The 26,838-nt window shown below is 41.9% G+C and overlaps 1 protein-coding gene across 8 annotated transcripts in view; it reads left to right on the forward strand.

The window, feature by feature from the left end:
- The window catches only part of LOC149271643 (neurotrophic factor BDNF precursor form), a 111,524-nt gene that overhangs the window by 55,534 nt on the left and 29,152 nt on the right, over positions 1 to 26,838 (forward strand). The window contains exon 1 of one of the 8 annotated variants that reach the window (XM_089507249.1): positions 24,111 to 24,127. The exons of the other annotated variants lie outside the window; for them this stretch is intronic. The gene's annotated coding sequence lies outside the window, so the exon portion shown is untranslated. Of the gene's footprint in view, positions 1 to 24,110; positions 24,128 to 26,838 lie in introns of those variants that run through there. 8 annotated transcript variants of the gene reach the window in all.

Genomic DNA, 26,838 nt, shown 5'->3' on the forward strand with positions numbered 1-26,838 from the left:
TTTAAAATGTCCAAGTTTCTCTCTCTCCTCCTACCACTTCCTCTTGTCTTCAGCTTAATTCAGTTGCTGAAAACTGAATCAAAGTGCAAAAATCATTTGCACTCCATTTAGAAGGGAGGAAAGAGAGAAAAGGGTGAAATCTTACCTTTCCCAGTAGGCTCACGAGAAAGAAACCAGCTGTAGCTTCACCTAATGTGTGTGTTATTTACAAGTTTTGCCATCTTGATTATATTCTGATATTCCTTGACTACTTATCCTGGTTTTCATCTGTGAAATGCTGGAGGGTTTGGAGTATTTGTCCGAACCCCAGCCCTACTCCTCTGTCATGTTTTTAGGCTAAGTGATACATTTATCTAGCTTTGGTGTTGATTCTCCAATCATTTTCCACTCTGAGGAAGATTGATGAAGGAGTGCAAACTTGTGAACCTTTAGCAATTTGGTTTTCAAATAAGGTGTCAAGTGTGCTAGTGAGGTTTGAGCATCCTTCATATTTTTTTTTTTGGGGGGGGGGGGGACTAATGTATGCTGTAGATGCAGTGGATCTCAATTTTTTATTTTTTTGGTTGATATTAAGATTTTGTTGGCAGATTAATATGTACTGGCAGCTGTCCACAGAATTCTTGTTGTACAGTTTTGTTCAGTCTTGGCACGGAGATCCCATAAAAGGATTGATTATTCATTGTTTTACTATCTTCCCCCTGAAACCTGTAGAGTCTATCCTGTGTTCTTCACCAATATGCATATAATGCTGCTGGATGAGTTCTTGTAATGTAAAGAATATTAGCTGGTTCGATTCTAACTTGTACCTACACTACATCTTCTATCTGGTTTTGAGTGGGGCCAACTAGAAATAATCCACAGCTGATGGATGGTAAGGTGTGTAGCAGTGTGCCCTAACCCAGGACCACAACTCCAGATCTTACATGATCATTAGACATGTGGGTGGGGATTTATGGGAGTTGTAGTTCAAAACATCTGGAGGGAAATGCTAGTGCATAGCTTCAAAGAGAGGAGAGGAGAGGAGCAGTAACAGCAGCCGCCATTGCAGGGATTCAGTCTTTCATGCCATGTTTTGATGCTCCTTGAAAGATATAGGGTCAAATCACAGAAAAGCTGCAAACTCTTGTATTTGTAACATGCATTACTGCATTGACTTGTATTAGTGGAAAGACTTGTAAACTCTTTCCTCTAACAATGGGATTTCCCAGTGTAGGCAGGGATTACTACTTGCATCTCTCCCCTTAACCAGAAACAGGGCTTGGGAAAATTCCCTTTTGAGGGGACTGCACTGCTAGAAAAACATCAACCAACATAGTAGAGCCCTGCAATCCAAAAAAGAGGAACTTTCCCAATCTCTGCCAAGAACCGATGATGAAAATTAATGGTGGGGAAGAGTGAAACCAATTTTCATTTCCAGAGGATTCCTTGAAGATCGCATGGGAGCACAATATGGATTCCTCCATGTAATAGCTCTCTTCTGCTCCTGTTAGCCTTCACAGACCCTCTGATGGTGCCGTTAAAACTCTGAGAGGTGTGCAAGACCTATAATGGGTAACAGGAAGTAAAGAAGGCCATGAGTTCTGAACCCTTCATGTATTTTTAGAGTAGGGAAGGAAATCAAGTGGCCCTCAAATGTTGTTGGATTGTAGGTCCCAGCAGTTCTAGCTAACATGGCAAAAGGTAAAGAACACTGGGAGCTATAGTTCAGCAACATCTAGAGGGCCACATGATTCCCACTGATGCCACAGAGGGAGAAAAAATGGTATTTTTGTTTAAATTAATTCATTTTTGGCCTGCCCTTCCTCCAAGAAGTTCAGAGCAGCAATAATACATGCAGCTTCCCTCCACAGAATTGGTTTGACCCTAGCCAGAAAAGAAAAATAAAACAGCCAAAAACAAAGCAATGCAGAGATTTGCATTACATTTAGAAATAAAGATTGTAATAACAGAACTTGTCCAGTGGTTGGCCTTCCCTTCTAAGGGCTCTTTAACTCTGAATGGGAGTTAGAATGGACAACCCTTGAAATACATTCAAAGAAAGGATTTTATCTGACAGCCCTTCAAATGGAAGACTGTGCTCAGTAACACAGAACACATGGCCACCCTAAAACTCACATTTTTTAGCTTTATAAGGAAGAACCCTAAACCCTTAGAAAATTTTAGAAAAAACAAATTGGTTCAGGTCTGGTTAGGACCTGGATGGGAAACTAACAAGGAATAATACAGATTAGGCTAGGAAACAGATGAGTCTAGGAAAGAGGTTAGGAAAGAGGCAAGTCTAGGAAAGAAACCTGTTTGAAATCCTGGAAAATTGTTACCAGTGAGAATAGACAATACTGAGCTAGATGAACCAATATTCTGATTCAGTAGAACACACCTGTCCAGGAGGTGACACAGGGATTAGGTTAGACAAACAGAGATTTTTGTAGGTTTTTCTGGCTATGTGGCTATGTTCTAGAACAGTTTGTTTCTGACGTTTCGCTAGTATCTGTGGTTGGCAACGTCAGAGAATGCTGGCATGGAAGTGAGTGGGGTATATATATACTGTGTGACCCTGGGTTGGGAGGAGTGATTTCCATGTTAATCTGTGTATATTGTTCTGCTGTTGAATGGCAGGGCCTCAGGATGGGAGGATCTGCAAAGAGGATTAACTGCATAGCGTCAAGGCTCCATCTTATGGAAACCTTGTAGTTTGTTGTGGCACGAGAGCTCTCTGACTAAGAAAGCTAAACATCCCACAAAACTACAACTTCCAGAATTCCATAGCATTGAGCCCTGGAAGTTAAAGTGGTGTCAGACAGCATTAATTCTGCGGTACAGATGTTGTTGTAGTCCAACACTGAAACTACTTCATCATTCTGGCTCTCAGCTCACATAATTCCCTAGTCAGGGAGCATGTTGGCTAAGAGATTCTGCAAGCTATAATCCAAAAAAGCAACTTTTCCAATTCTGAAGGGGAGTGATAGTTCTAAGGCCATCCATTCCCACCCAGTGGCTGAATAGGGGTTTGAACCTTAGCCTTTCCAAACTTTGATGCCTCAACCAGCACGCCACACCATCTCTTAGTAGCTTATTGTGCATGTATGAGAAAAGCTGTACCTGTTTGGCATCCCAGACAGGTACAGCACTTCTGTCTTCCTTTGCATGTGCTTCCTCTCTGTCCACTTTCTGCCCAGCTCCTTTGCCCAAGGCCAGGGTGTTTCTAATGTTGGGTCTGTCCATAATAAGAAGGATTAGGGCCCTACCCAGGAAAAAGAGGGACAGAATAACTCTGCATTCCGGCCAGGCTGCCTTACTTGGGAACGGAAGATAAAATCACTACTTAACTCCCAATACGAAGCAATTGAAAAAGAGCTGTTCACTATTGTTTGTTTAATGAAAAGAGATAAAAAAGAAAGGCCTTCCTTTGAGACTCAACAACACAGAACAATTTTCCCTCTGTAGTACTGCCACTTAGTGTTCAACTTCACTGAATCACAGCTGGAAAACCCATTTTAAAAAATTGCACTCTCTGTTAGAGCTCTATTTTTCTCATTATAGGGAGGATGTCATCATTCGGAGGCTGTAAATTGTGGTTGGCATAATAAACCAAGAGACTCAAACATTTTATTCTTGGCCAAATAACTTGACTGGAGGCAAAAGGGTGGTTGTGTGGCTGGACGGAGAGGACAAAAGTCCCTCTGCTTATTTAAGTCTAAGTTTGGAAACAGTTTTCTATTGGTAGCATTTTTAAAAATTCTTGAAAGTGAGTAGGCTGAGAACATTTGGGGTGCAAGGTTAAACACAGAAGAGCTTGTCCACTTTTGAAACTGACCAGTGATGGCTATAAACATTCTCTCCCACTGGCCTAGAAGTAACAGACAGAGCTTGGGAAGGCTACATTGTTGAGCCTAAATCCAATGTTATGAGAACAGAACAAGAGAGTATGATGGTGGAATTGCATATCCTCCAACAATCCCAGTTTGGCAGGGACAGTCCAGATTAATCCTCTGTCATCCCACTTTTTCAGCTCTTTTTAAAATGTTGCAGACTCTTTCTTCCTCCCACTTTCCCCCTTTGTCCTCAGATAACTTCAGTGGCTGCAAGCTGACTTCTCAGTTAACTCAGCAGTGCAGAAGAGGAGAGGAGGAGTGGAATCTTGTTCTTCCCTGTAGGCTCAGGCACAAGCAAACTGCTTCACACTTTCCTATCTTGTCTGTACTTCCTCACTAATAACTTTTGCCATTTTCCACACGATAATCTTGGTTGGCAACAAATGTCTTGGTTTTCATCTGTGAAATGTTGGTATGGAGTTGCATTGGATTTTTCTGTTGTGCATGGGGTAGGTTACTGATTTTTGTGGTTCCTCGGTGCCTATCACTTTTGAATCAGGTTGCATAATCAGATAGTACTGGAATTCCCCCAGGGCATGGGTCAGAACTAGGGGTTCATCTACACTGTAGAAATTATACAGCTTGACCCCAATGTGTAGGGATGTGTAGTTTTATAAGGACTTTAACTTGTGCCAAAGAATTCTAATGCCACACAAAATCACAAATCCATGGCAGTTAGCATTGTCAGATTGCATTAGTTTTACAGTGTAGATGCACCTGAGGTGTCTTCAAGTGCAACATCATTTTTGCTACTGCACAGGAGACTTGCTTTGGACTACAATTTCCATTGTCTACACTGGTTGGGCTTTTTTTGAGATGGTCATCCAAAAATCAGCTCTGGTGACAGTAGTGATTATCTGTGAGCAGACATGCACAGGATTGTTTTGACAGTGTGCTGCCTTTGACATTCTGTGCATATGTGATGGTGTTCCTGCAGTGCCAATTTGCTTTCCTCTGCTGAACAAGAGAAATAGGTCTAAAAACGGAGGCTGACATAATGCAGCCATGTCTTACGTGGGCTAAAGCCTAAAACATTTTGAGTTCCCTGAGTTTATCTTCAGTCACTCCAGTAGCTGAGGCGGAATGGATTTTCCTGGCAGCTGTGTATTGTTACGACAAGTTGTTGAAATCCAAAATATTCTAGAGTAGCTTTGACTTGAGTGGGCCAAATCCATTAGCTTGGCAAAAGACCTGATCCTGATGAAAATGGCTAGAAAATCCTTACTGTCAATGCAACTACCTGCATTTTTGGACTTTGTATGAGGACTGTCCTAGGGAGGGCCTACACTTCAACATTTGCAAAACTTTTCAGACCTTCCAACATTTCACAGATGAAAACTGGGGCTCATGTGGCCAAACAAAATCATGGTGTGGTCAAGATGGTCAGAGTTATCAATGAAGAAGAATAGCTGGGAGAGATTGCAGCAGTTTGCTTTTGCCTGAGCCTACAGGGAAGGGCAAGCTTCAACCCCTTCCTCTCCCTCCCCCTGCTCAGGTGAGTGCAAGCTATCTTTGCACTTGAACTTAGTTTGTGTCAGTGGAAGTAGGCTGAGGACGAAAGGGGAAATTGGGAGGAGAAAAGAATAATCAGGGGATATTTTAAAAGTGGCTGAAAAATGGGACAACAGTGGATTAATCTCAGCCGTCCCTGCCAAATCGAGACTGCTGGAGGTTATGAAAATTTGGCTTGTTGATGCCTTCCCTGATAACTGCCTGTAGTTTGAACTCAATGTCTGAAAGCAACCTTTGGCTTCAGTACCAGTGAACTCGAACCACAGCACCAAGAAGGAAAATGGTACCTCCAAGCAGTTGTGGCTGGAAAAGGACCATTGTCAAACATTTTTCACAGGGTAAGAGATCAACAGGATGCTACTAGAGAAGTGAGCAAAAGATACATTTAGTTCAGGGTAATGCTTACTCTCATTTTAAGTGGCTGTCTCTTCTACAGATGTTGTTCCCAGCCTTTTGATTCATGACTGCTTTGGAAATACTGCTCTGTGGACTGCGGAGCATGACATAGGTTCCTCTGTGAGCGGATATATCCCTCTTAATAGGTTAATTACTAACCTGCATTGACTTGTTTTCATGTAATTCTCATGAACATTCAGTCCCCCCCCCCTCCATCCCTGATTGCCGAATTGCAACTTAATGGAACAGCTCTCAGTCATCTCTGAAGTGGTTTACACACTGGCACGCTCTCCCTTACCCAAAAGTGAACTGTTCTTTGGAGTGTTTTGTTCTGAATATGAAGTAAAACTGAGCTCTGGCTTAGGAAAAAAGAACAAACTCTCTTTGTATGTCACTGACACAAGGGATACTCAAATAATATGCCCTTTTGCTTTCCACCCAGAGGGAAAAAACTGCACAGTATGTATAAATGGGTGCAATGTAGCCTTGCCAATTTTACTGTGGTTGTTGTTGTTAAACTGCAATGAAAAGCAGCTTTAGGGAGCTGCAGTTTTGAGTGGAAGCACGGCATGTAATGTGTAGTTTGCCCTTTATTAATAAGCAGAGGATGGGCTCTTAACCAAAGTCCATTAAACATCTTTGCAGAAGAATCCCCCCCCCCCCCTTACACTAACAGTCAGAATGATAAAGTAGTTCAACTTAAGTATTTGTGTTTAAGCCAGTTCAAACCAGCTGGAGTCTATGGTTCTGTAAACTTAACAGTAGCATGATTTTTTCTAGTGTGCTGTAATAGTTACAGCAGAGCTTGGGAAGGGGTTTTTTTGAACTACAATTCTCAGACGCCCCCACTCATCATGGCCTGTTACGTTTCCAAGCTCTACAGTGAGGATAGGACCATTTTCCCTCCATGTGAAATTTTAACAATATGAAGGTCTCAGTAAGGCCAGAATTGATCCTATCATGAGACTCAAGATGCATCTATGGCCCTCTTGTGCTTTGTTCCGGTTATAATCAATGGACCTAAAGTCGTCACAATAAGCATGTCCCATTAATTATAATGGAACTGAAGAACATCTGTTTTTCTCACAGGACTGAGACATAACTTCAAAATGAAACATTTTAAGAAATAATTTCTATATATTAAAAAAAATGTACTACTAGCACCACCTAGAGCCAAATCTTGCATTTTTTTAAGAATTGTTGATGGACAAGGAATTCCAAAAGCCTTTCAAGTCTTTTTTAAATGCTTACAGTGAACTCTCTTATTTTATCACTGCACTGCAAGGATCCCTGTAGAACTGGAATGTATTATATTTTTTATTATTTTATTTAAAATATTTGTTTCTACTAAATTTAGGCCTTTGTCATGTCTAACAAAAATAGCTAACAAACGAAACTAACACAGGGAGCCTCTACACAGTAGAAATAATGTACTTTGATACCATTTAAGTACTGTAGCTCCATCCTATTGAATCTTGGGAACTGTAGTTTTAAAAAGTATTTAGCCTTCTCTGCGAAAGAATGGTAGTGCATCACAAAACTACAAATCCCAGGATTCTGTAGGCTGGAACCATGGCAGTTAAAGTAGTGTCAAACTGCAGATTATTTCTATATTATTTTTATATTATTTCCAGTTCTATAGTGTAGATGAGCCACGGTTAACTGGGGAATATGTTCCCAATTATACTCTGCAGCCAAGGGAGAATAAGGAAAAACCTTAGCTTGGCCTGGCCTGGTAACCACTCCTCAGCTTTGAGTATGGGGACACCTGGGACTCTTGCACTCTGTACAATATAGCAATATTATTCCACTTTAACCATCAGCGTTCCATCCTAGGGAATCTGGTGGTTTGCAGTTTCATGAGGCACTAGAGGCCACTGGCTGAAATTTTAAAAGTACCACTCAAAACTGAAAATCCCAGGATTTCATAAGATGGAACTATTGCTGTCAATGTGGGATGATAGTGCTATCATTCTGCAGTGTCCAAAAGCTCCTGGAGACAGCTCTCAGCAGATCATTCTATAGCTACATTCATAGTGGAGTAGGAGTCATAGTTTCATGCTCAGAAAATAATATGTCTACATAGGAGTGTTATTGCCTGCACAGAAAATTCTGTTTCCTGTGCAGAAAATGCTGTTCTTTTCTGTGCAAACGGAACATGCCAATTTTGTACTGAATAACTCCCGAATTGCAAATAAGGTTTGAAAACTGCATAGATTTTGAAGATTTCTTACAACAGAAAGAAAATTGCTAAAATTTCTCATTGATTTGTTCAAGAAGAAACTTAGGCTGTGTCCATGCTGCAGAAATAATCCAGTTTGACACTACTTTAACTGCCATGGCTCAAGTGCTATGGAATTCTGTGGATTGTACTTTGCTGTGGCACTAGAGCACTCTGACAGAGAACACTAAATGTCTCACAAAATTACAATTTGCAAAATTCCATAGCATTGAGCCTTGAGAGTTATGAGGGTATCTCTGCAATGCAGATAGAGCCTTGGTGAAGTGTTACATACCAGTTGTAGGGGCCATTCAGACTACCTTTTGTACAGAATTGTAACCCGGATTAAAAGTCGGAAGTTCCCATTGGCACCGGTTTAAACACATCAGAATTAGGGTCTTTCACACCCAATCTGGGGCAAATCCCCCTTAGAGCGGTTTTTCCAAAAGTGAATTATTTTCTATCATGGCCCCATTCATACTGGCCTAAAAGACATGGAGGGAACTGGGCTGATCCGGATGCCCCTCCCCCGAATCGCTCCGTTAGCAAGTGCCCACTACAAATTTGAAATCGAATGCATTTTGACAGAAATCGAATGCATTCTGTCTGCCGGCGAGGTGGCCGCTGTCAATCAAGCGATTGTCATGGTGACGTTTTGCAGGGCATCGGAAAGTGTCCTCCCCCTCCTCCCTTTTTTTAAAGAGCCAGGCACAGGGTTAATTTTTTTATAAACCTGTGGGCATTTGGGTCAGATCTGCCCCGTCCCAGGCAAAGGATGGAATTGTCATGCATTTTTTTATGCTTTTAAAAGCAACATTTGTAGCTTTCCCTTTGCTCCAAAAAATTGTTTAAAAATGTAACACTGATTGTAAGTGAGGTCTTTTGCAACATTGTAGCTTCCCCCTCTGCTGAACTGACCCCTTTCCTCCTGCTTACACTTTGCCATTGCCTTCCACTGAGGCTGAGAGAGAGTGACCTCATGGAATCAATTGGGAATAAATGGGAAATGCAGCGCATTAATAATAATAATAATAATAATAATAATAATAATAATAATCCAGGAGCAAGAGGAAATAGCAAGCACACAGACATGTCACCCCCCAAAAAATGCGCATAAATGGTCAAAAAATGCACATAAATGCTTCTGCTGCATCCATTTCCCTACATCCCCCAGCCTTGGCAATCCTCCTCTTCCTCTTCCTCCTTCCTCCTCCTCCATCACTTTCTCCATCTCCCCCCCCCCACCCCCAGCCCTATGCAGCCCAGCCTCCCCTTTTGCCACCTGTCACCCTTAGCATCCACCCTTTGGGCTCTTTCCTCCTCTCTCTCCCCTCCGATGAGGGGAGGGAATGCTCTAACCCATGGAATCAATTGGGAATAAAGGGGAAATGCAGTGCAGGCATTCTGACTGTAGCATCCGCATATAACAGTAACAACAACAACAACAACAACAATAATAATAATAATAATAAATAATCCAGGAGCAAGAGGAAATAAAGCACAAGCAAGCACACAGACATGTCACCCCCCAAAAAATGCGCATAAATGGTCAAAATGCGCATAAATGGTCAAAAGAGGCTGCTTGAAAAGGGGGGGGGGGGTGTTGCTTTGATTGGGGGTTGGACTGGATGTCCCTTGGGGATCCCTTCCAGCCTTGGGATCATGAGGGAGAAGAGCAATGGGGAGGCTGCGGGAGCGGGAAGTAGACCACCCCCCCCTTTTCCCTCTGACACACACACACACACACACAGAGAGAGAGAGAGAGAGAGAGAGAGGAATCTCTCTCCCTGCTTCAGCTGCTGGAGGTCTGCTGCTGCCTGGCCAGCGACCCTCCTCCTCCTCCTCCCGCCATCCCCTGGCTGCCAGGCTGGCTCTCAGGGGAGCCCCTCTCTGGGTGCCAGGCTCCAGACTGGAAGCGGCTGCCTCCGTGGGCATACAATGTGCCCTCCTGGGGTTGGCCAAGTCCCCCAGCAAGAGAGGCGGCCTTGAATGGCCCCGGAGGGAGCAGGGGCCAGCAGGAGAGCAGGAGGAGGAGGAAGAGGAGGAGGAGGAGGAGGAGGAGGAGAGCATCCCCTTCCTCCCGGCGCCAGGAGCCCTGCCTGCTCCTTGCCCAGCAGCAGCCCTTCTTCTCAGGGCTCTTTCCTCCTCCCCCTCCCCTCCGATGAGGGGAGGAAATGCCTTGCCCTTTGCCCACCCTCTGACCTAAATCCCTCCCTCAATTTGCCTCGATCGTGATCGAGGCAAAGTTCTCATTCCCAGGACCCGGGGTTTTTAAAAAGAAACGGCATTTGCGCCGATTTCAAAAGACCCGCGCTAGGGGCCATTTAACACGGAACGGGTGTGCAAGCTCCTGATTCGCTTGTGTGAGATTCGGGGTGAGTAGGAACTTCACGTGATTGAATCGGTTTCAGAACCGATGTTTTTTGTAATGTGAATGGGCCCTATGTCTTTTAGGAAAACCCATTTCTTCCCTGCTGCCGACAAATGTGAACTTGGCCCTGGTCATGATTGGGTCAAGTTCAGGGGAGGGATTTAGGTCAGAGAGAGGGCAGAGGGTGGAACATGCCTCCCTCTTGCAGGCAGCTTTTTATCTCTCTATCTCTCTCTTTTTTTTGTAATTTTATTTTTGACCGATTATGCGAATGCTTGTTCTACAGGTTAATACATATTGATAGTATGTGTCTGCTTGTGCTACATTTCCCCTTCATTTGCTTGCTGCTGGCATGGCATGTCACTTTGCAAGTGGCATTTTTTAAAATTATTTTTTTGTCTGTGTGTGACAGGATATGCAAATGCTACAAAGTGAATGTTACAAATGTTTCCCTTTCAATTTGGCAAATTGATACAATGTGTGAATGCTTTTGCTACATATGTGTATGTAAGGAGAGATGGCATTCTGGGGTGGCAATTGGAGGGAAAGCAAAGAAAGGATGCAGAGATGGCATTCAGGTGGCCTCCCCTGCAAGTGACATTTGTTGTTGTGGTTGTTATTATTATTATTATTATTATTATTATTATTATTATTATTGTGACAGATTATGCGAATGCTTTGGGGTGGAAGGGAAGGGAAAAGGCTGGCATCCGGGGGGAGGCAAGGGCTTTGGGGGTGGGATTGGGCTGGAAGTGAAGGGAAGGGAAAAGGTTCCAAAGAGGAGGAAATGCTGGGCTGGAAGTGAAGGGGAAGCTAGAGGCTGGCGTTCAGAGGGAAGGCTGTGGAAACCCATGAATTTGGGGGAGTCACACTCTCTCAGCCTCAGGGGAAAGGCAATGGCAAATCTTCTCGGAACCAATCTTGCCAAGAAAACCGCAGGATAGGGTCATTTTAGGGATGCCATAATCTATAATGACCCAAATACACACAACACATACACACACACCTGGAGGTTTTTAAATTTGACAAGTTGACAGAATATGTGAACACTGCCACCAGTTTTTTTTAAAGGAGGGGGGAAAGCACCCATTTGGTTGGCCAATGGCTGTAGAATATGTCACCTTTGACGAAAGTGTAAGTGAATTAGATTGACAACAAAGGAGGCTCCATTTTAAAGCGGTACTGCAAATGTGAACTTCAGAGGGGCAAATTGCTCTGATCAAGGTAAAGGGTAGTGGGCACGTGTAACTGGGCTGATTCGGTATGGGGTCAACCGGATCTACCCAGTTCTATCCAGAGCAAATGGACTAGTGAGAATGGGGCTGTAGGTATCCACACTTAAAGGCTTGGATCTGGAGGCTGAAGCTGGGAGAAGCCATATAACCTCAGTGGTATGTTTAATAGTGCATCCCTACTTACTATGGTAGTGTGAGTAACCTTCAAATGGATCATTACCATGAAGGAAACACACAAGTAATACTTTAATCAAGTGCTTTCACAGTATTCATGATTGCAAAAATGAACAGGAATCCCATTTCAGACAGTTACACATTTTTCTTTCTTTCTTTTTTTAATGAAAGCTCTAGTCAACTTTTATTATTGCTATAGAGCACTGTGAGGTGTAGTCCAAAATGCAATTTTTCTAAGATCTGCAGGCCACATTTTAGATTTGCTTAGTTCAGCTTGACAGTTCCTTTCTCTCAAGTTCAAATGCTCAGGTTTGTTGTCACTAAAAAGTTTTAGAACTAGCTCCTGTTCATATCTTGAGACTTTCAGCATAAAGAAATGTGCTCTTAAGATGAGGCTGGACTATGACTCATAGAGTGTGATACACAAATGCAATATTCCCTTTGAAATAGCTCAGTGAAACCAGTTGTAATTCCTTTCTGCCTTTTCAGTGGAATAAATAGTCAAATGTCAAGGATTGGCATCCTTCTTAACAAGGTGCTTGTTTATCTGTCTGCTTTCACTGGGAGGGCACTATTTGCAAATTAAATTTCCTGGGTTTTGTTACAGGTGACATTGAGACTTGCTTCCATGCATCAAGTCCCCTGGATGCAAAATCTCTTAAAGAATTTGTTTTGTGTTTAATTTTTTAAAAAGAATGAGAAAGGAAACAATTAGGGAAGGATTGACTGAACAATTAGAATGATTGCTCCCATTGTGTTTACTGCTGGTTACTCCAAGGCCTTTTTCTCTGTGATGTTTTACATTCCCCAGAGCATCTGCCCAATAGAAAGTACACAGCTTGCCTACTAATCTGGCCCCCAAAAGCTATGAATTTATTGGCTTGTCATGCTAACATTTGCTCTCAATTTTATACACTCAAATTTTGAACAACCTGAAGTTGATGCCGACTTAGTTCCAAGCCCATTATTTGCATGAAACCTTAAAACAAAGCTCAGTCAATAAAGCAAGTATAGACACAAAGCAGGTGTGAGACATTTTATGGGTCTAGAGGACAGTTTTCTGACCCTGGGGGTCCTCCAGAGGACACATGGTCAACTACATTACAAGGACGGGATAAACTGGATGGAGCCAGTAATCCACTTGATTTTGAAAAGTGAGATTTTAGATGTTAAACTGTGTGAAGGATCCGTTTAAAAGTTAAATCTCTGCTTCTGGAGATTTGTAAAATGGATCATTCATTCCCCCACTGTGAAAATGATTAGTCAAAGGGTCTGGGTGGTTTGGAGACTGAAAAAATAGTTTGAGGGGCCCTGCACTTTGCTCATCCCTGACTAAAGTGTGCATGCCCCTGGGTGTCAAAATATGCTTTGACCCATCCAGTGTATCTCCGTGACTTGGGACAGTGCTTTAAAGCACTTTATCTCAGGCAATTACTGTTTTTCCAGGCACTGGCATAATATAATTTAGCCCATGGACTATGATTGTTTCTTTCTTTCTTGGAAACTCACCAGGGACCAACATTTTGAGTTGCATGGTTTTAAAGACTTGTCCTCTTCACCAAAATAGCTAAAACTAGGAATTTAAGCCTATGCATATTTTCTGCTGTATGAGAGATGATCACTGTGAGTTTAAAGGAGTGTCAAATTTATGGGTATTTCTGGGAGAATTTTGTCAGTTCTGAGTAGGATGCAACAATAATACTTTTTATTCTAGCCATAGGCAGGGTGAATTGTCATTTTGAAATAATATAATTATTTTAACACAACGGAGAGAGGAACTGGAATGTTTACAATCTGGACTCTGAAATATGTGGTCTCCTTGCCTTTCCTAGAATTCATTTCTGCATCACCACCATCTCTGCCCACCTACATTCAGCTCTTCTCATATCCAGGGCCAGAAAAGAGACTGAGTAGGAAGAGTGTTACTGCACATGTGTGATCACATGAGATAGGCCAAGGGGATAAATGGCCACACCTTTTGGGCTGACATAATCAACCTGAAAATGAGAAATGTGGCCACACAAAGAGTTTGAGTTTACTGCCAAATCCAATCTGTATCTTGGACTCTTGCCACTAATCGGCCACTTATCTAATATGTGCGCATAACTTTTTTTAAGTTCCTTCAGGGCTACCTGCCCATCCATCTATTGATATACTGTAACTGGCTATTAATATTAACAGAAGGCAACTTCCTTGAAACCTTTCCAAACCAAAATTTGTTCTCTTCAATAGCTTGGTACCATTTCTATTGTGCAGAAATGGGGGGGGGGTGTGCCCCTCCCTAGACTGTGTGCAAACTGAAGAGGTTTCCCATCTGGCTGCAGGCTTCTCTTACCTCTAATCACTGTGCTGAGATAAAAGAATGTTTAAATTGTTTCATAGAATAGGAGTGCTCTTTGCAGTCCTGAAAACTATTGCAAAGAATTGAGCTGTGCTTTGCTGCTTGAGAAGCTGTTATAATAGGGCTTAGTAGATATGCATGGAATTGGACTGTGCTTTGCATGCCCAAAAGCTGGGATTTAGTTTTGAGTAGGCATAGCTGAAATCGGGCTATGCTGTGTGTGCTTCATGGCAAAAATGGTACCAATTATATCTAGCACAGCCCACTTTGCTTTGTCCTTGTTGTTTGTGTTAGCTGCTCTTAAGATAACCCTGACTCATGGTGACTCTTTGGATGAGACATCGCCAAGACCCCCAGTCCACCATTGCTCAGCTCAGGTCCTGTAGGCTCAGGCCCATGGTCTCCCTGATTGAGTCTATCCATCTGGCATGTGGTCTTCCTCTCTTTCTACTACTGTCTACCATCCCCAGCACCATTGCCTTTTCTAATGAGTCATGCCATTTCATGATGTGGCCAAAGTACAACAGCCTCAATTTGGTCATCTTGGCTTCCAGGCTTGGAAGTTCAGGCTGAGTTCAGGCTTGATCTGTTCAAGGACCCATGTGTTTCTCTTTTTTGCTGTCTATGGTATCCTCAGCACTCTTCTCCATCACCACATCACAAATGAATTTATTTTCTTCTTATCCGTTTTATTCACTGTCCTCAGTCCCTCTGAAATTGGATCTCTCTACTAGTGACATAATTTGTTTCCTGTGGCACAGGCTCAGCTCTTTCCGCCTGCCCATCTCATCTGTCTGACAAGTTCCACAGAGTTCAATGAATAGCAATTTCCAACCATGTTTGAAATGTCATTCCTGGTTCTTCTTTCTTTCTTTCTTTCTTTCTTTCTTTCTTTTTTCATTGAGCTACCTACGTATTCCTTCTGACTTTTAGGAACTGAGTGTGATGGGCTTTTAATGATGTGCTGTTTTTCCACGTTTTTAAATTATTTTTAAATTGTTTAAACTTTATAATTCCAGAAAGAGGGGGGTGGGGGGAGGATCTGCACACACATACCTACATCTGTATGTATCACTGATAGTCTACATTGGCTATTTAGCTACGTAAGTAATGCCTCCTGGCCCAATTATCCCCCAGCTCACCTTAAAAACCAGTAACTGGATCAAGCAAAATAGGTTCATTCAACTTCCAGTCAGGGTGCAAGGTGGGTGACATTACCATCCATCTCCTGGCAGTGAGTGAGGCTGTGACAAGGACTTGTAATAGGGATCCCACTTCTGATTGTTGTGGCCTCGCTTGCTGGCAGAAGAGAGGTGGAAAGATCATTTATGCTCTTTACAAATCATTTTTAAAGAGCATATTTGAGTCTCAGTTCCACACCGCCTTTCTTTTCTGGTACAAGTGATTTGGGCATGTTTCAGTGCACAGTTTTCCTTATTTCCACATAGGAGTCTCTTAGCATCATTTTTAAAAATTACCAATGGTAGTTTACCACACTGTAAAAAGCTCTTTCTCTTTCTCTCCCAGTGATCTTCCTGTTTAATGCAGCTTTTCTTTCACAACAAAATGCTGTCTCTTGCTTTCTATTTTACAAACTATGGGCCTGAATAGACAGGCCAAAATAAAGCTGCTTTGGGTCACTTTGGAGATATGCTATTTAAATGCTTCATGCGTCCTAAGAGGCTGGAAGCTGCACCAAAGCCACACACCAGTCCTAAGGACTGGAGCACAGCTTTGGTGCAGCTTCTGGCTTCTTAAGATGTATGTGTCATTTAAACAACACACTTTCATAGTGACCTGAAGCAGCTTTATTTTGGCCTGTCTGTTTGGGCCCTATAGTCGTTCATCGTACTTTTAGTTTTGTTTATCCTGTTGCTTATTAGTGTTTATGCTTCCTGTCATGTATTTTGTAACAATGCGGCAGCTTTCTGTGATGATTTTCACCTATTTGATCATTTGATCAGGGACGTAGCTAGGATTTTAGGAAGGGGGGGTCCAGACTAAGTGCCACCATTATAACAGGGCTTGGGTGCAGCAGCGCAGCAGCACACACCATTCATTTTTCTAATGGAAGGAGGGGGTCCAGACCCTAAGAACCCCCCTCCCCTTGGCTACGTCCCTGATTTGATTTCAACCCCTGTCCTGGTCTATAACTACAATTTTATGGTCCCTAGAAGAAGGTCATTGCAGTAATGTAGGATAGGAGTGCTGCAAAGAGAAAGAGGTCCAAGGGCAAAGAAGGAGGCCCATATTGCAAGGGTCTCAAAGCATCTCTTAGCTTTTGCCCTGGTTTTTTAACAAAAGGAAGCATGCCCAAGGTATACCAGAGGAGGCTTTGGATTGTCAAGATCTGTCCCATTCCCTGTTACATTCCTGGAGGAAGGGAAAAATACTTTTTTTACTTCTCACAGGAGCAATTAAACAGTGACAATGGAATTGGAAGCAGGGACAGTTTTAAAAAAGAAAAGAAGCAAAGGCAGAGGTAACGGGTAAATGCCAGTAAGGCTTTGGATTTGGTGGTTTTTCCACCTCAGACCCTGTCTCTCTCTCTCCAACCCCTTTATGCAACGGCAGGTGTTAGCTTCCATGTCAGCAAACCAGAAAGTGCATTCTTGGTTTTAGCCCAAACTTTAAAAGAACTACCCTAGTTTCTGGACTTATTTGGGGGATAATTATTTGGCTGTGGTCTGGTACCACAACAAACTACAATTCCCAGAATTCTATAGCATTGAGCCATTGCAGTTAAAATGGTGTGAAGCTGGATTATTTCTGCAGTGTGGGTGATGCCAGTGTTTTTTTCATTCCATATAATTCACACTAGGGGTATCATTGGGTGTCGGGGGGATGCCGACTGTACTGAGTGATAACGTAAGGGGGGGGATAGTACCACTGTTCCCCAAATGTCTGCCTTTGGCAGAAATGGACTATAGCATTCACCCACGTCTCTTTAAAATCCTGGAACTCAGTGGAAGGGAAAGCAAGGCGCAGTGGGTAGGTGGGGAAAAAGATGTTGTTTTTAACTTTTTTACTCTTTGGAAATTTTCTTTTAAAAATATTACCAAATTTTCACTTTAATCACACGAAACTTTGTCAATGTAAATACATTTAGGCTATGTTTATGATATTGTAATTTAAAGGTATAATTTTAATTTTGCTGGTTGTTTATGTTACAATGGTTGCCATTACATTCAGTGTTATATGGGAATTAGAATTTACAAATAACATTAGAACAAAGCACATTACTAAGAATTCTATATGGTATGGTATGGGAGGAGGTCAGTGGGGGAGGTGAGACCATGAGTTACCAACCCTAGTGACACCACTGATTCACACCATGTGAGATTCAAATGGTGGCCCTTTGGTTGGTTGAAACTTTTTACAACTACTTTTTCAAAGGATATCCAGAGTCATTAATGAGCACATGGCTAGAGGTGCCAAGCCAATAGTGTCCATAGAAGCAAGGAAGAGGGGACTGAATGAAATTCAACCCAAGGGAGTTGGGCAGTTATAGTTATAGTATGAGTGTTCATATTAAGGCTCTGGGGATCGTAAAGTATTAAGCCAGTGGTTCTTGGCATGCATTAGAAGACAGTCTCCACACTCATCTTCATTGTAGAGCAGAGAGTTGACAACACGCAATGTGGCTATGCAGAATTTTTACAGCATTTTAACACAGACTTCTGAGGAAGCTGGAATTCAGTATAAAAGCAAAAGCAAAAATGTGGGCAAAGAAACAAAACAAGCAAACAAAACTGGAACCCTTTCATATTCAGAGACATAATCTCTTTGAAGCCATTCCAAACCAAGGAAGGCTACAGATGCTTCACTGATGTAGGCTCATGTCGGCCTCAATAAGTATGTCCGATGATTGCTAGCAGTGCTCTCCTACTTCCTTTCCATGCTCATTTGTATGCTGTATTTATATCCCAGCTTTCCTCCAGCAAGCTCAAGGCTTCCATCCCTCCCCCCCCACACACACACACACTTTATCCTCACTACAACCATGTGAGGTAGGTCATACTGAACAAAAATAAATGGCCCAAATTCATCCAGAGAGTTTTCTGCCTCAGTAAGTGCTTGTGAAAGCTGGACAGTGAAGAAAGCTGGCAGGAAGAGTGGAATGGAAATGAGTGGAATGGAATGCTTAAAAGACAAAAAGGCAAACATGTCTTAGACAGAGCAAATCAAGGCTAAACTCTCACTAAAAGCAAACTGAGGCTGTCATATTTTGGAGATATCATGAGTTAACATGACTCATTGGGAAAAGATGATGATGCTGGGCAAAGTGGAAGGCAGTAGGAAAAGAGTGGATTGACTCTGTCAAGGAATCCACAGCCCTGAGTCTGCAAGACTTGAGCAGAGCAGGGCTCTTAGAGGCCTCTCATTCATAGGGTCAGTTGATGGCAAACAGCAACAAGGACATGAACCTGGATCTCCCAAGTCACAAGGACCACTCACACTACATAGTTAAAGTGAAATTATTCCACTTTAACCACAGTGGTTCTATCCTGTGGAATTCTAAGAGTATTCTGGCTAAGAATGTCCCTCCCTGGACTGCAAATCCCAAGATTCCATAGGATGGAACCATGGTAGTTAAGGTGGAAACATAGCACTACAATTGTGTAGTGTGAATGGGTTCACAGTCCAATACTTCAGTATAATGATCCCACAGAGGTGCCTCTCTGCCCCTCTCCTTTCTCCTTAGCATCCCAGTTGAGCTGACAGAACCAGAGCAAAAGACATTTTTCTGAGTTGGAGCAACAGTTACCCCTCCCATTAGTCAAGGAGCACAGTAGTCAAAACCAGAAGATCCCACAAGCATGGTTTCGTAGAAAGGTGTAGAAAAGAGTAGAGGAAAACATGCACTTTTTATGCTTGTGTATTCATCTGGATATTATCCATTTCATTTTTATTTATAATTTATAGTAGTAAACAAAATTCCTGGAACACATTCAAATAATAAAATGAAAGGGGAAGGTTAAAACAAGTTTTAGAGCAGAAGGATTTTTTTTAAATGGCCAGGATTGTGCATTGAAAGATATATGTACAATTATGCACAGGTAGAACTATGACACATCTCCCTCTTGCCCACTCAAAACCATCCTTTAGCGGCTGTAGCAGATGCCGCAACCCCTCAGCACAGCCATTTACTTTCCACAGAGAAGCAACAAGCTGTGTTTCTATAGCTAGATGCACAGCAACAGGCATCCTCTGAAACATACCAAGAGAAATACAGAATTGGAAGAGATTCTATGGAAGAAAAATTCAAAGACTATCCAGGTCCAACCTGCTGCCATGCAGGAATGTACAATCAAAGGACTCCCAATAGATGGCTATCCAGCCTATTTTAAAACCTATAAAAATGAGGTGCTGCTACTCTCTGAGGCAGCATGTTCACTGTTACCATCAGGACATTCTTCCTAATGTTTAGGTGGAATCTGTTTTCCTTTAGCTTCAGTGCAGTGCTCCATGCCATAGTTTCTGTAGCAGCAGAAAACAAGCTTCCTCCATCTTCAATATGACATCTTTTCAAATCTTTAAACATGGCTATCATGTCACCCGTTAACCTTCTCTTCCACAAGCTAAACATACCCAACTCCCTCCTCATAGGACATGGTTTCCAGACCTTTCACAATTTTGGCCCCCCTCCTGTGGACACTCCGGTTTGTCAACATCCTTCTTGAATGATGTAAGGAGTATAGTTGGACATTTTTTGTGCCACTGCCACTCTCCCCCTTCCATTGACCAATAAATGGCAGTGTGCGGGAGGCTGCAGTAGTTAAAAAGTGGGTGTGGGGGGAGGAATCTGGTTGTTGGTTGGTATAAGATGGGCATACAGAATGCTAGCCACCTGAAGCTTAAATTGAAGAGGTCAACCATATTCTTCTTTAGTGAGACATCCTATAATTGAGGAGCAGCAATGGAACAGGACTAGCCTCCCCCCCCCCTCCACAACCAACTAGGCTTTTGAAATTGGGAGGATATATGGTAGCAGGCAGAGAGCCAGTCTGGTGTAGTTATTTGAATGTTGAACCTCAACTCTGCAGATAAGTTTGATTCCAGATCAGCCATGAAACCCAGTGGGTAATCTTGGGCAAGTCACATGCTTTCAGTTTCAGGGAAAGGTAATTGTGAATCTCTGAATGAATCTTTCCAAGAAAACCCCACGATAGGGTTACCTTAGGGTTGCCATAACTAGAAAATGACTTGACAGCACACCACCACCACCACCACCACCACACAACATAGTAGCAGTGTTATGAAAGAGGAAGTGATTCTCTTTAAATCTGCTGTTCCTACCTAACCTATTTAGAGTAATGGGGTGAGAATCATGCAACCCTCCAGATGGGGAGGGGAGGGGAGGGGAGGGGAGGGGAGGGGAGGGGAGGGGAGAAATGAGACATTTTGCTTCACAATTTTCTACCACTGCGGTTGAACATTTAGAAATACAAAGAATTCAAGATATAGCTGTGTTAGTCTGCAGAATCAGTATGTGGAGAGATCTTGTAGTACCTTTGAGACTTACTGGGGAAAAATGTTGGCAGCATGAGCATTGGTAGACTAAAGTCTACTTCCTCAGATGCAGATTTAGAAATGCAGTTTAGGCATCCAAAGAAATGATATTATAGAATTCTGCAACCCTGGAAAGGCATGTTTTTCAGTATCTTTAAGTTTTATTAATGGAGTCTTATGGTAGACTGAATTCAGCAATTTATTTAATGACACAGAGCTGGGTAGACTCTGCCTTAGAAGCCCAAGCTTCCCTGATGAACTAACAATTAAACCAGCCTTATATAAAATTCTTACAAAAACAGGCAGTGGCAGCACATGAGCTACACAAAGAAATTAATCATATGGACCAAGCACTGTTTCCCAATTATGTGTGTCACACTTGTTCTTTGTATCCTATTTTGGTGTTCTGGCTGTTATATCAGTAGAGCATGTCAACATGTTTTGGAATATGGCTCCGGGTGTTTAGTACATGTTTAACTTGAAATGAGTAAGAACTTAGAACATTTTCTGTGTCTAATCAAACTGTTTTCTTCAACATGGCTTTATTTCCTTCATGGTCACTTTCTGACTTTTCCCCTTCACCCCATCACCAATACTTATACAAACTTACTGGAACACTGTACATGTCGATACACACACACACACACACACACACACACACACATTGTGTACTGAGGGATTAATCTTTGGTACATCTACAGCTGTATGTGAAAATCCATTCTCAATTTTGGCACACCTGCTGAAATCATACAGGCATTTGATGCCTCTCAATTGTCTTAGCTTTGGAAAATAACATATTTGAATAATTTCAAATGGACAATTTCTCTGTAGGTATACAGAGAAATCATAACTCATTAGACTTTATTAACAGCTCAAATTATTATGCAAGATACATTTATTTCCTAGCCATTGTTACTGAGGGTGCATCTATACTGTAGAAATAATGCAGGTTCACACCATTTTAACTGCTCTGGCTCAATCATAGAGGCTCCTTGGACTTGTAGTTTTGTGAGGCACCAGCACTAAAAGGCTAAAGACCTTTTTAAAATAACAAATCCTGGAATTCCATAGGATGGAGTCACAGCACTTAAAGTGGGATCAAACTGTATTATTTCTACAGTGTAGATAGTTTACACAGCTATTTTGCATGTCAAACATATTGTATTGATCTGCTTTTTTTTTTTTTTTGGAAGCTTCATATCATATTTAAATTGCTTTGATTGAGGTTATTTTTGTCATTATCCACAAAAACCTTATTCCACAAAATACATTTTTACAAGAGTTTCTATTGTCAGAACTGCCCACCAAGAAAATTTAGACACAGTGAGATTCTTTGCTGTTTGGGACTTATTATGTGCTAAATTAGCCTAAAGTCGAGTACATGAGGTTTTATGTTGAGAATGTCTACTTTTTTCTGCATAAAATGGGATTTGTATGTCTGTGGAGCTTATCGCAGGGATATTTAAATCAGTTTACCTCAATCCAGTTTAACCCTTAATTTGGACGGCATCCTAATATTATTGCAAGGTTTTTTTCTCCAGTTTTGCTACCTGAGTACATCCCAGGTCCATCCCCACTTCCAGAGCTACTCATCGCGGCTCTTTCTGGCTTGAAAAAGTGGTTGCTGGAGCCCTCCTGATGGGCCAGGGATGGGCCTGGCAAAAGTGGAGCCAAAAGCCTTGCGATAATATCAGAATGCCACCCTAATTAAGGGTTAAACCAGATTAAGGTAAACTGATTTAAATATCCATGCGATAAGCTCCTCAATGTGCAGGCAATGTGCCTCCTGAGCAGAAAATTATGCTTTCTGTATAAAAACCAAGTTTCCTGCACAGAGAATCAAATGTTCTGCACTAAACAAAGTTGTTTTTTGTGCAGAGCACATCCTGACCTTTCAATAATCCTTGAAAACTGCCATTTTCAAGGTCTCTTTTTGTTGGGGAGGGGAATAGTTTCAATTATTTGTTCCTGCTTGTAAGAGTGAATGAAGATTTACATTTCAAAGCCAGAAGAAATGAACTAGGAGCCAATGCAGATGGAAGAAAGTTGAAAAGATAAGATCAGCAAAAAACAAGCTTCAGAAACCAATCTGGCTGCCATATATACACTGCCTGAAATTTTCAAATGCTTTATGAAACATTTGTACAAATAAGAGGGCTGTTGAAAGAGAGCTAGTATATAGTTTAAGGAGATGGTGGGCATTCATCTTGTGCACTGTACAAATGGCATCACAGACAGCTAGGTATCTTTGTATGCATTTGTTTCATCTGGCTGCACTTCACTAGCTCAAATGTTTGCACATAATATATTCTGAACTGAAACAACAACTTGCTTAATTCTCACCAGGGAATGCCAGCCCAAACAATTTTTATCCCTTATTAACTGCTTACAAATGTTATCACGATTGGATTTACAAATGCTTTTAAGAGGATCAGTCACAGAGGCAGAAATGCCCCCTAAAAATCTCCAAAGAAAAAAAAGAAGGTGGGGTAGGAAAAGAAAGGAATGCACTGTTTGCAAAAAGGAATACAGTAAGAATTTCCATGAGATGGTGTGATGTACTGGTTTGAATGGTGGACTACAACTCTGGAGAACAGGGTTCAATTCCCATCTTCACCATGAAACCCCCTGGGTGACCTTGGGCAAGTTACATGATCTGATCCTCAGGGGAAAGGAATGGCAAACCTCCTCTGAACACATCTTGCCAAGAAAACCCCATCATAGATTCACATTAGGGTCATCATAAGTTAGAACTGGTTTGAAGGCACACAACACACTTTCACAAGGATTTCCATGCATAAACAAAGGGGAAACTGCTTGTGTAGGTTACTGCATTGTTGGCAATGAATGCTTTATTAAGGTTAGATTAACATGGAAATCCTATGGCCAAGATTTTGCGCCATGTATGTGGAGCATAATGTTCCACACATGCATCTCCACACCTCTTGTCCCATTCATTTTCACTATTTGCTGGCAGAGAGGGGGGCAATTCAAGTAACCAAGAAGCTGCCCATTTGGGCTATGAGAGCAAGAAAAATGAGATCCCTCTCCAACTGGGAGAGTGACAGTGCGTTTATTCCCCTTTGCTAGAATTGCAGACAAGACAGGCTGTCTGAGTCACATCTTGCCTTCTTTCCTTCAGCCAGTGAATGGCCACAACAGCTACCCACCATGGCCTGACAGCTGCTGGGTGGTGGTGGTGAATAATTTCTTGTGCACCACCCACAAGAAGAAATTTGTACATGTAATCCCAAGTAACCCTATGTGTTTGTCACCAACAGAATGGCAGCTTGTACATATCTGCTAAAAAGCAAGGTCAACTGTGATCAATGAGCTTAGAATCATAGAATCATAGAGCTGGAAGAGACCTCAAGGGCCATCCAGTTCAACTTCCTGTCATGCAGGCATACACAATCAAAGCATCCCCAACAGATGGCTATCCAGCTTCTGTTTGAAAACCTGCAAAGAAGGAGACTCCACCACTCTCTGAGGGTATGTGTCCTGCTGTCAAACAGCTCTTACTGTCAGGAAGTTCCTCCTAATGTTGAGGTAGAATCTCTTTTCCTGTAATTTTCATCCATTGCTCCGTGTCCTAGTTTCTGGAGCAGCAGAAAATAAGCATGTTCCTATCCTGAATATGACATCCCTTCAAATGTTTAAATGTGGTTATCATGTGACCCCTTAACCTTCTCTTCTCCAGGCTAAACATACCCAGCTCCATAAGTCGCTCCTCATAGAACATGTTCCAGCTTGTCAACATCTTTTTTGAATTGTGGTGCCCAGAATTGTACATGGTATTCTAGGTAAGACGTGGCCAAAGCAGAATAGAGTGGTACTGTTACTTCCCTTGATTTAGCTATTGTATCACACTGTTGATTCATGTTCAACTTGTAGTCCACTAAGACTCCTAGACCCTTTTCACAAGTACAACAGTGAAAAGCCAGGTGCCCCCATTCTATATTTGTGCATTTCATTTTTTCCACTCTAAGAGGATTAATACAGTGGAGCCTTGCCTTACGTGGGGATCCGTTCTGGACCCAGCCACCCCATGTAAGGCAAATACCACATAAGCTGAAGCCCCATTCAATAGAATGGGGCTTGTATTTGTGGCAGTGCAGTGTGCTCGTGCCATGGGCATGTGCACCATTTAGTAAATTGTAGCACAGCTTATCCGTAAACCGAAAGCCGCATATGGCGCGCCCGCGTATGGAGCAGGCGCACTGTACTTTACATGTCTCTGTGTTGAAATTTATTTTGTTAATTTTGGCCTAGTTTTCTACTCTATTGAGCTCATTTTGAATTTTGATCCTGTCCTATGGGGTATTATCTACTCCTCCTAATTTGGTGTCATCTGCAAATTTGATAAGCATGTCCTCTATTCCTTTATCCAAGTCACTGATAAAGATGTTGAATAGCACTGGGCCTGGATAGAACTCTGTGGCACCCCAGTGGTTACTTCTGTCCAGGATGAAGAGGAGCTATGGCTGAGCACCCTTTAGCCAGTCAGCCACTTACAAATCCACCTAAGACTTGCATTGTCTAGCCCACATTTTACTAGTTTGTTTGCAAGAGTATCTTGGGGGGATCTTATTGAAGGCCTTACTGAAATCAAGATATACTACACCCACAGCATTCCTTCCTTCTGCCAAGCTGGTAATTTTATCAAAAAAATGAGATAAGATTAGTCTGACATGGCATGTTTTTGAGAAACCCATGTCAAGTTTTTGCAATTATGGCATTCCTTTCTAAATGTTTAAAGACTGTTTAATGAGCTGCTCTAGAATCTTTCCTGGTATTGATGTCAGACTAAAGGGGCGGTATTGTTTAGGTCCTCTTTTTTCCCCTTTTTGAAGATGGAGATAGAATTTGCCTTTCCCCAGTCCACTAGGATGTCTCCTGTTCTCCAGGAATTCTCAAAGATTATTCCCAGTGGCTCTGAGACTACTTCTGTCCTTGGATATAGTCCATCTGAACCTACAGACAGGAATTCGGTTAGATTAACCAGGTATTCCTGTACTACTTCTTTACTTATTCTGTGCTGTATTTCCCCAACTGCATCATCTAGTTGAACACCCTTTTCCTTTTGTGAGAAAACTGAGGCAAAGTAGGTATTGAGTAGTTTTACCTTTTCTCTGTCCCCTGTTAGCACTTCGCCATCTTCTCCACAAAATTACACTACCATTTCCTTCTTCCTTTTGCTATGGACATACTCCCCACAAAAGCCCTTTTATTCTTCTAAACCTCTCTAGCAAACCTGAGCTCATTCTGTGCTTTATCTTTTTTTTTTTTTTACTTTCCCCTTACACATGCTAACTATTTGTTTGAATTCCTCTTTGATGATTTCCCCCCTTTTTATATACATGTCCCTTTTAAAGTGTAGCTCAGTTGAATGTTCTTTAGTCATCCTTTAGTTAACTGCTGTCAAGTCAGCTTTGACCTATGGCATCCCTATGAATGAGAGGCCCCCAAGTCATTTTATCATCAACAGCCCTTCTTGAGTCTTTCTAACTCAGGGTTCTTGCTTTTTTTTACTGTGTCTGTAATGGGGTCCTTGCCAAGCATCTTTGGGGTTTTTTTTTGTTTTTTTGTTTTTTTTTTTTTTTGTTGTTTTTTTAGTGAGTTGTCTTTTCTAATGATAGCATGACATTCTCAGTTTAGTCATCTTGGCTTCTAGAGAGAGTTGATTTGCTCTAGGACTTATTCATTTGCCTTTTTGGCAGTTCAGTGTATCCATAGAACTTTCCTCCATCACCAATTTCAAATGAGTTCCCCCACCCCATCACCTTTCTTCACTGTCCAGCTTATACAACCATATGTAGAAGTTATAAATACATTGGCATGGACAATCCTGACTTTGACATTCAATGATGTATCTTTTCACTTAGGGCTCTTGCTAGTTCCTTCATAGCTACTCTTCCAAGTCTTAGTCTGATTTTTTCACTTCAATGGGGCTTACTCTCAGGAGTGCACAGGCATATATACAGCCAGTGCAATCTTAGGCATATCTTTTGTAATTATTGTTGTGTGCTTTCAAGTAATTTCTGACTTATGGCGACCCTAAGGCAAACCTATCATGGGTTTTCTTGGCAAGATTTGTTCAGAGGTTTGCCATTGCCTTCCCGTGAGGCTGAGAGAGTGTGATTTGCCCAAGGTCACATATCTACCTTGAATTAAATGTCACTGAATTTATTGGGACTGATTTC

This window comes from Sceloporus occidentalis, unplaced genomic scaffold, assembly GCF_023333645.1.
Source record: "Sceloporus occidentalis isolate IW3139 unplaced genomic scaffold, rSceOcc1.0.p SCAF_479, whole genome shotgun sequence".
Taxonomy (NCBI): domain Eukaryota; kingdom Metazoa; phylum Chordata; class Lepidosauria; order Squamata; family Phrynosomatidae; genus Sceloporus; species Sceloporus occidentalis.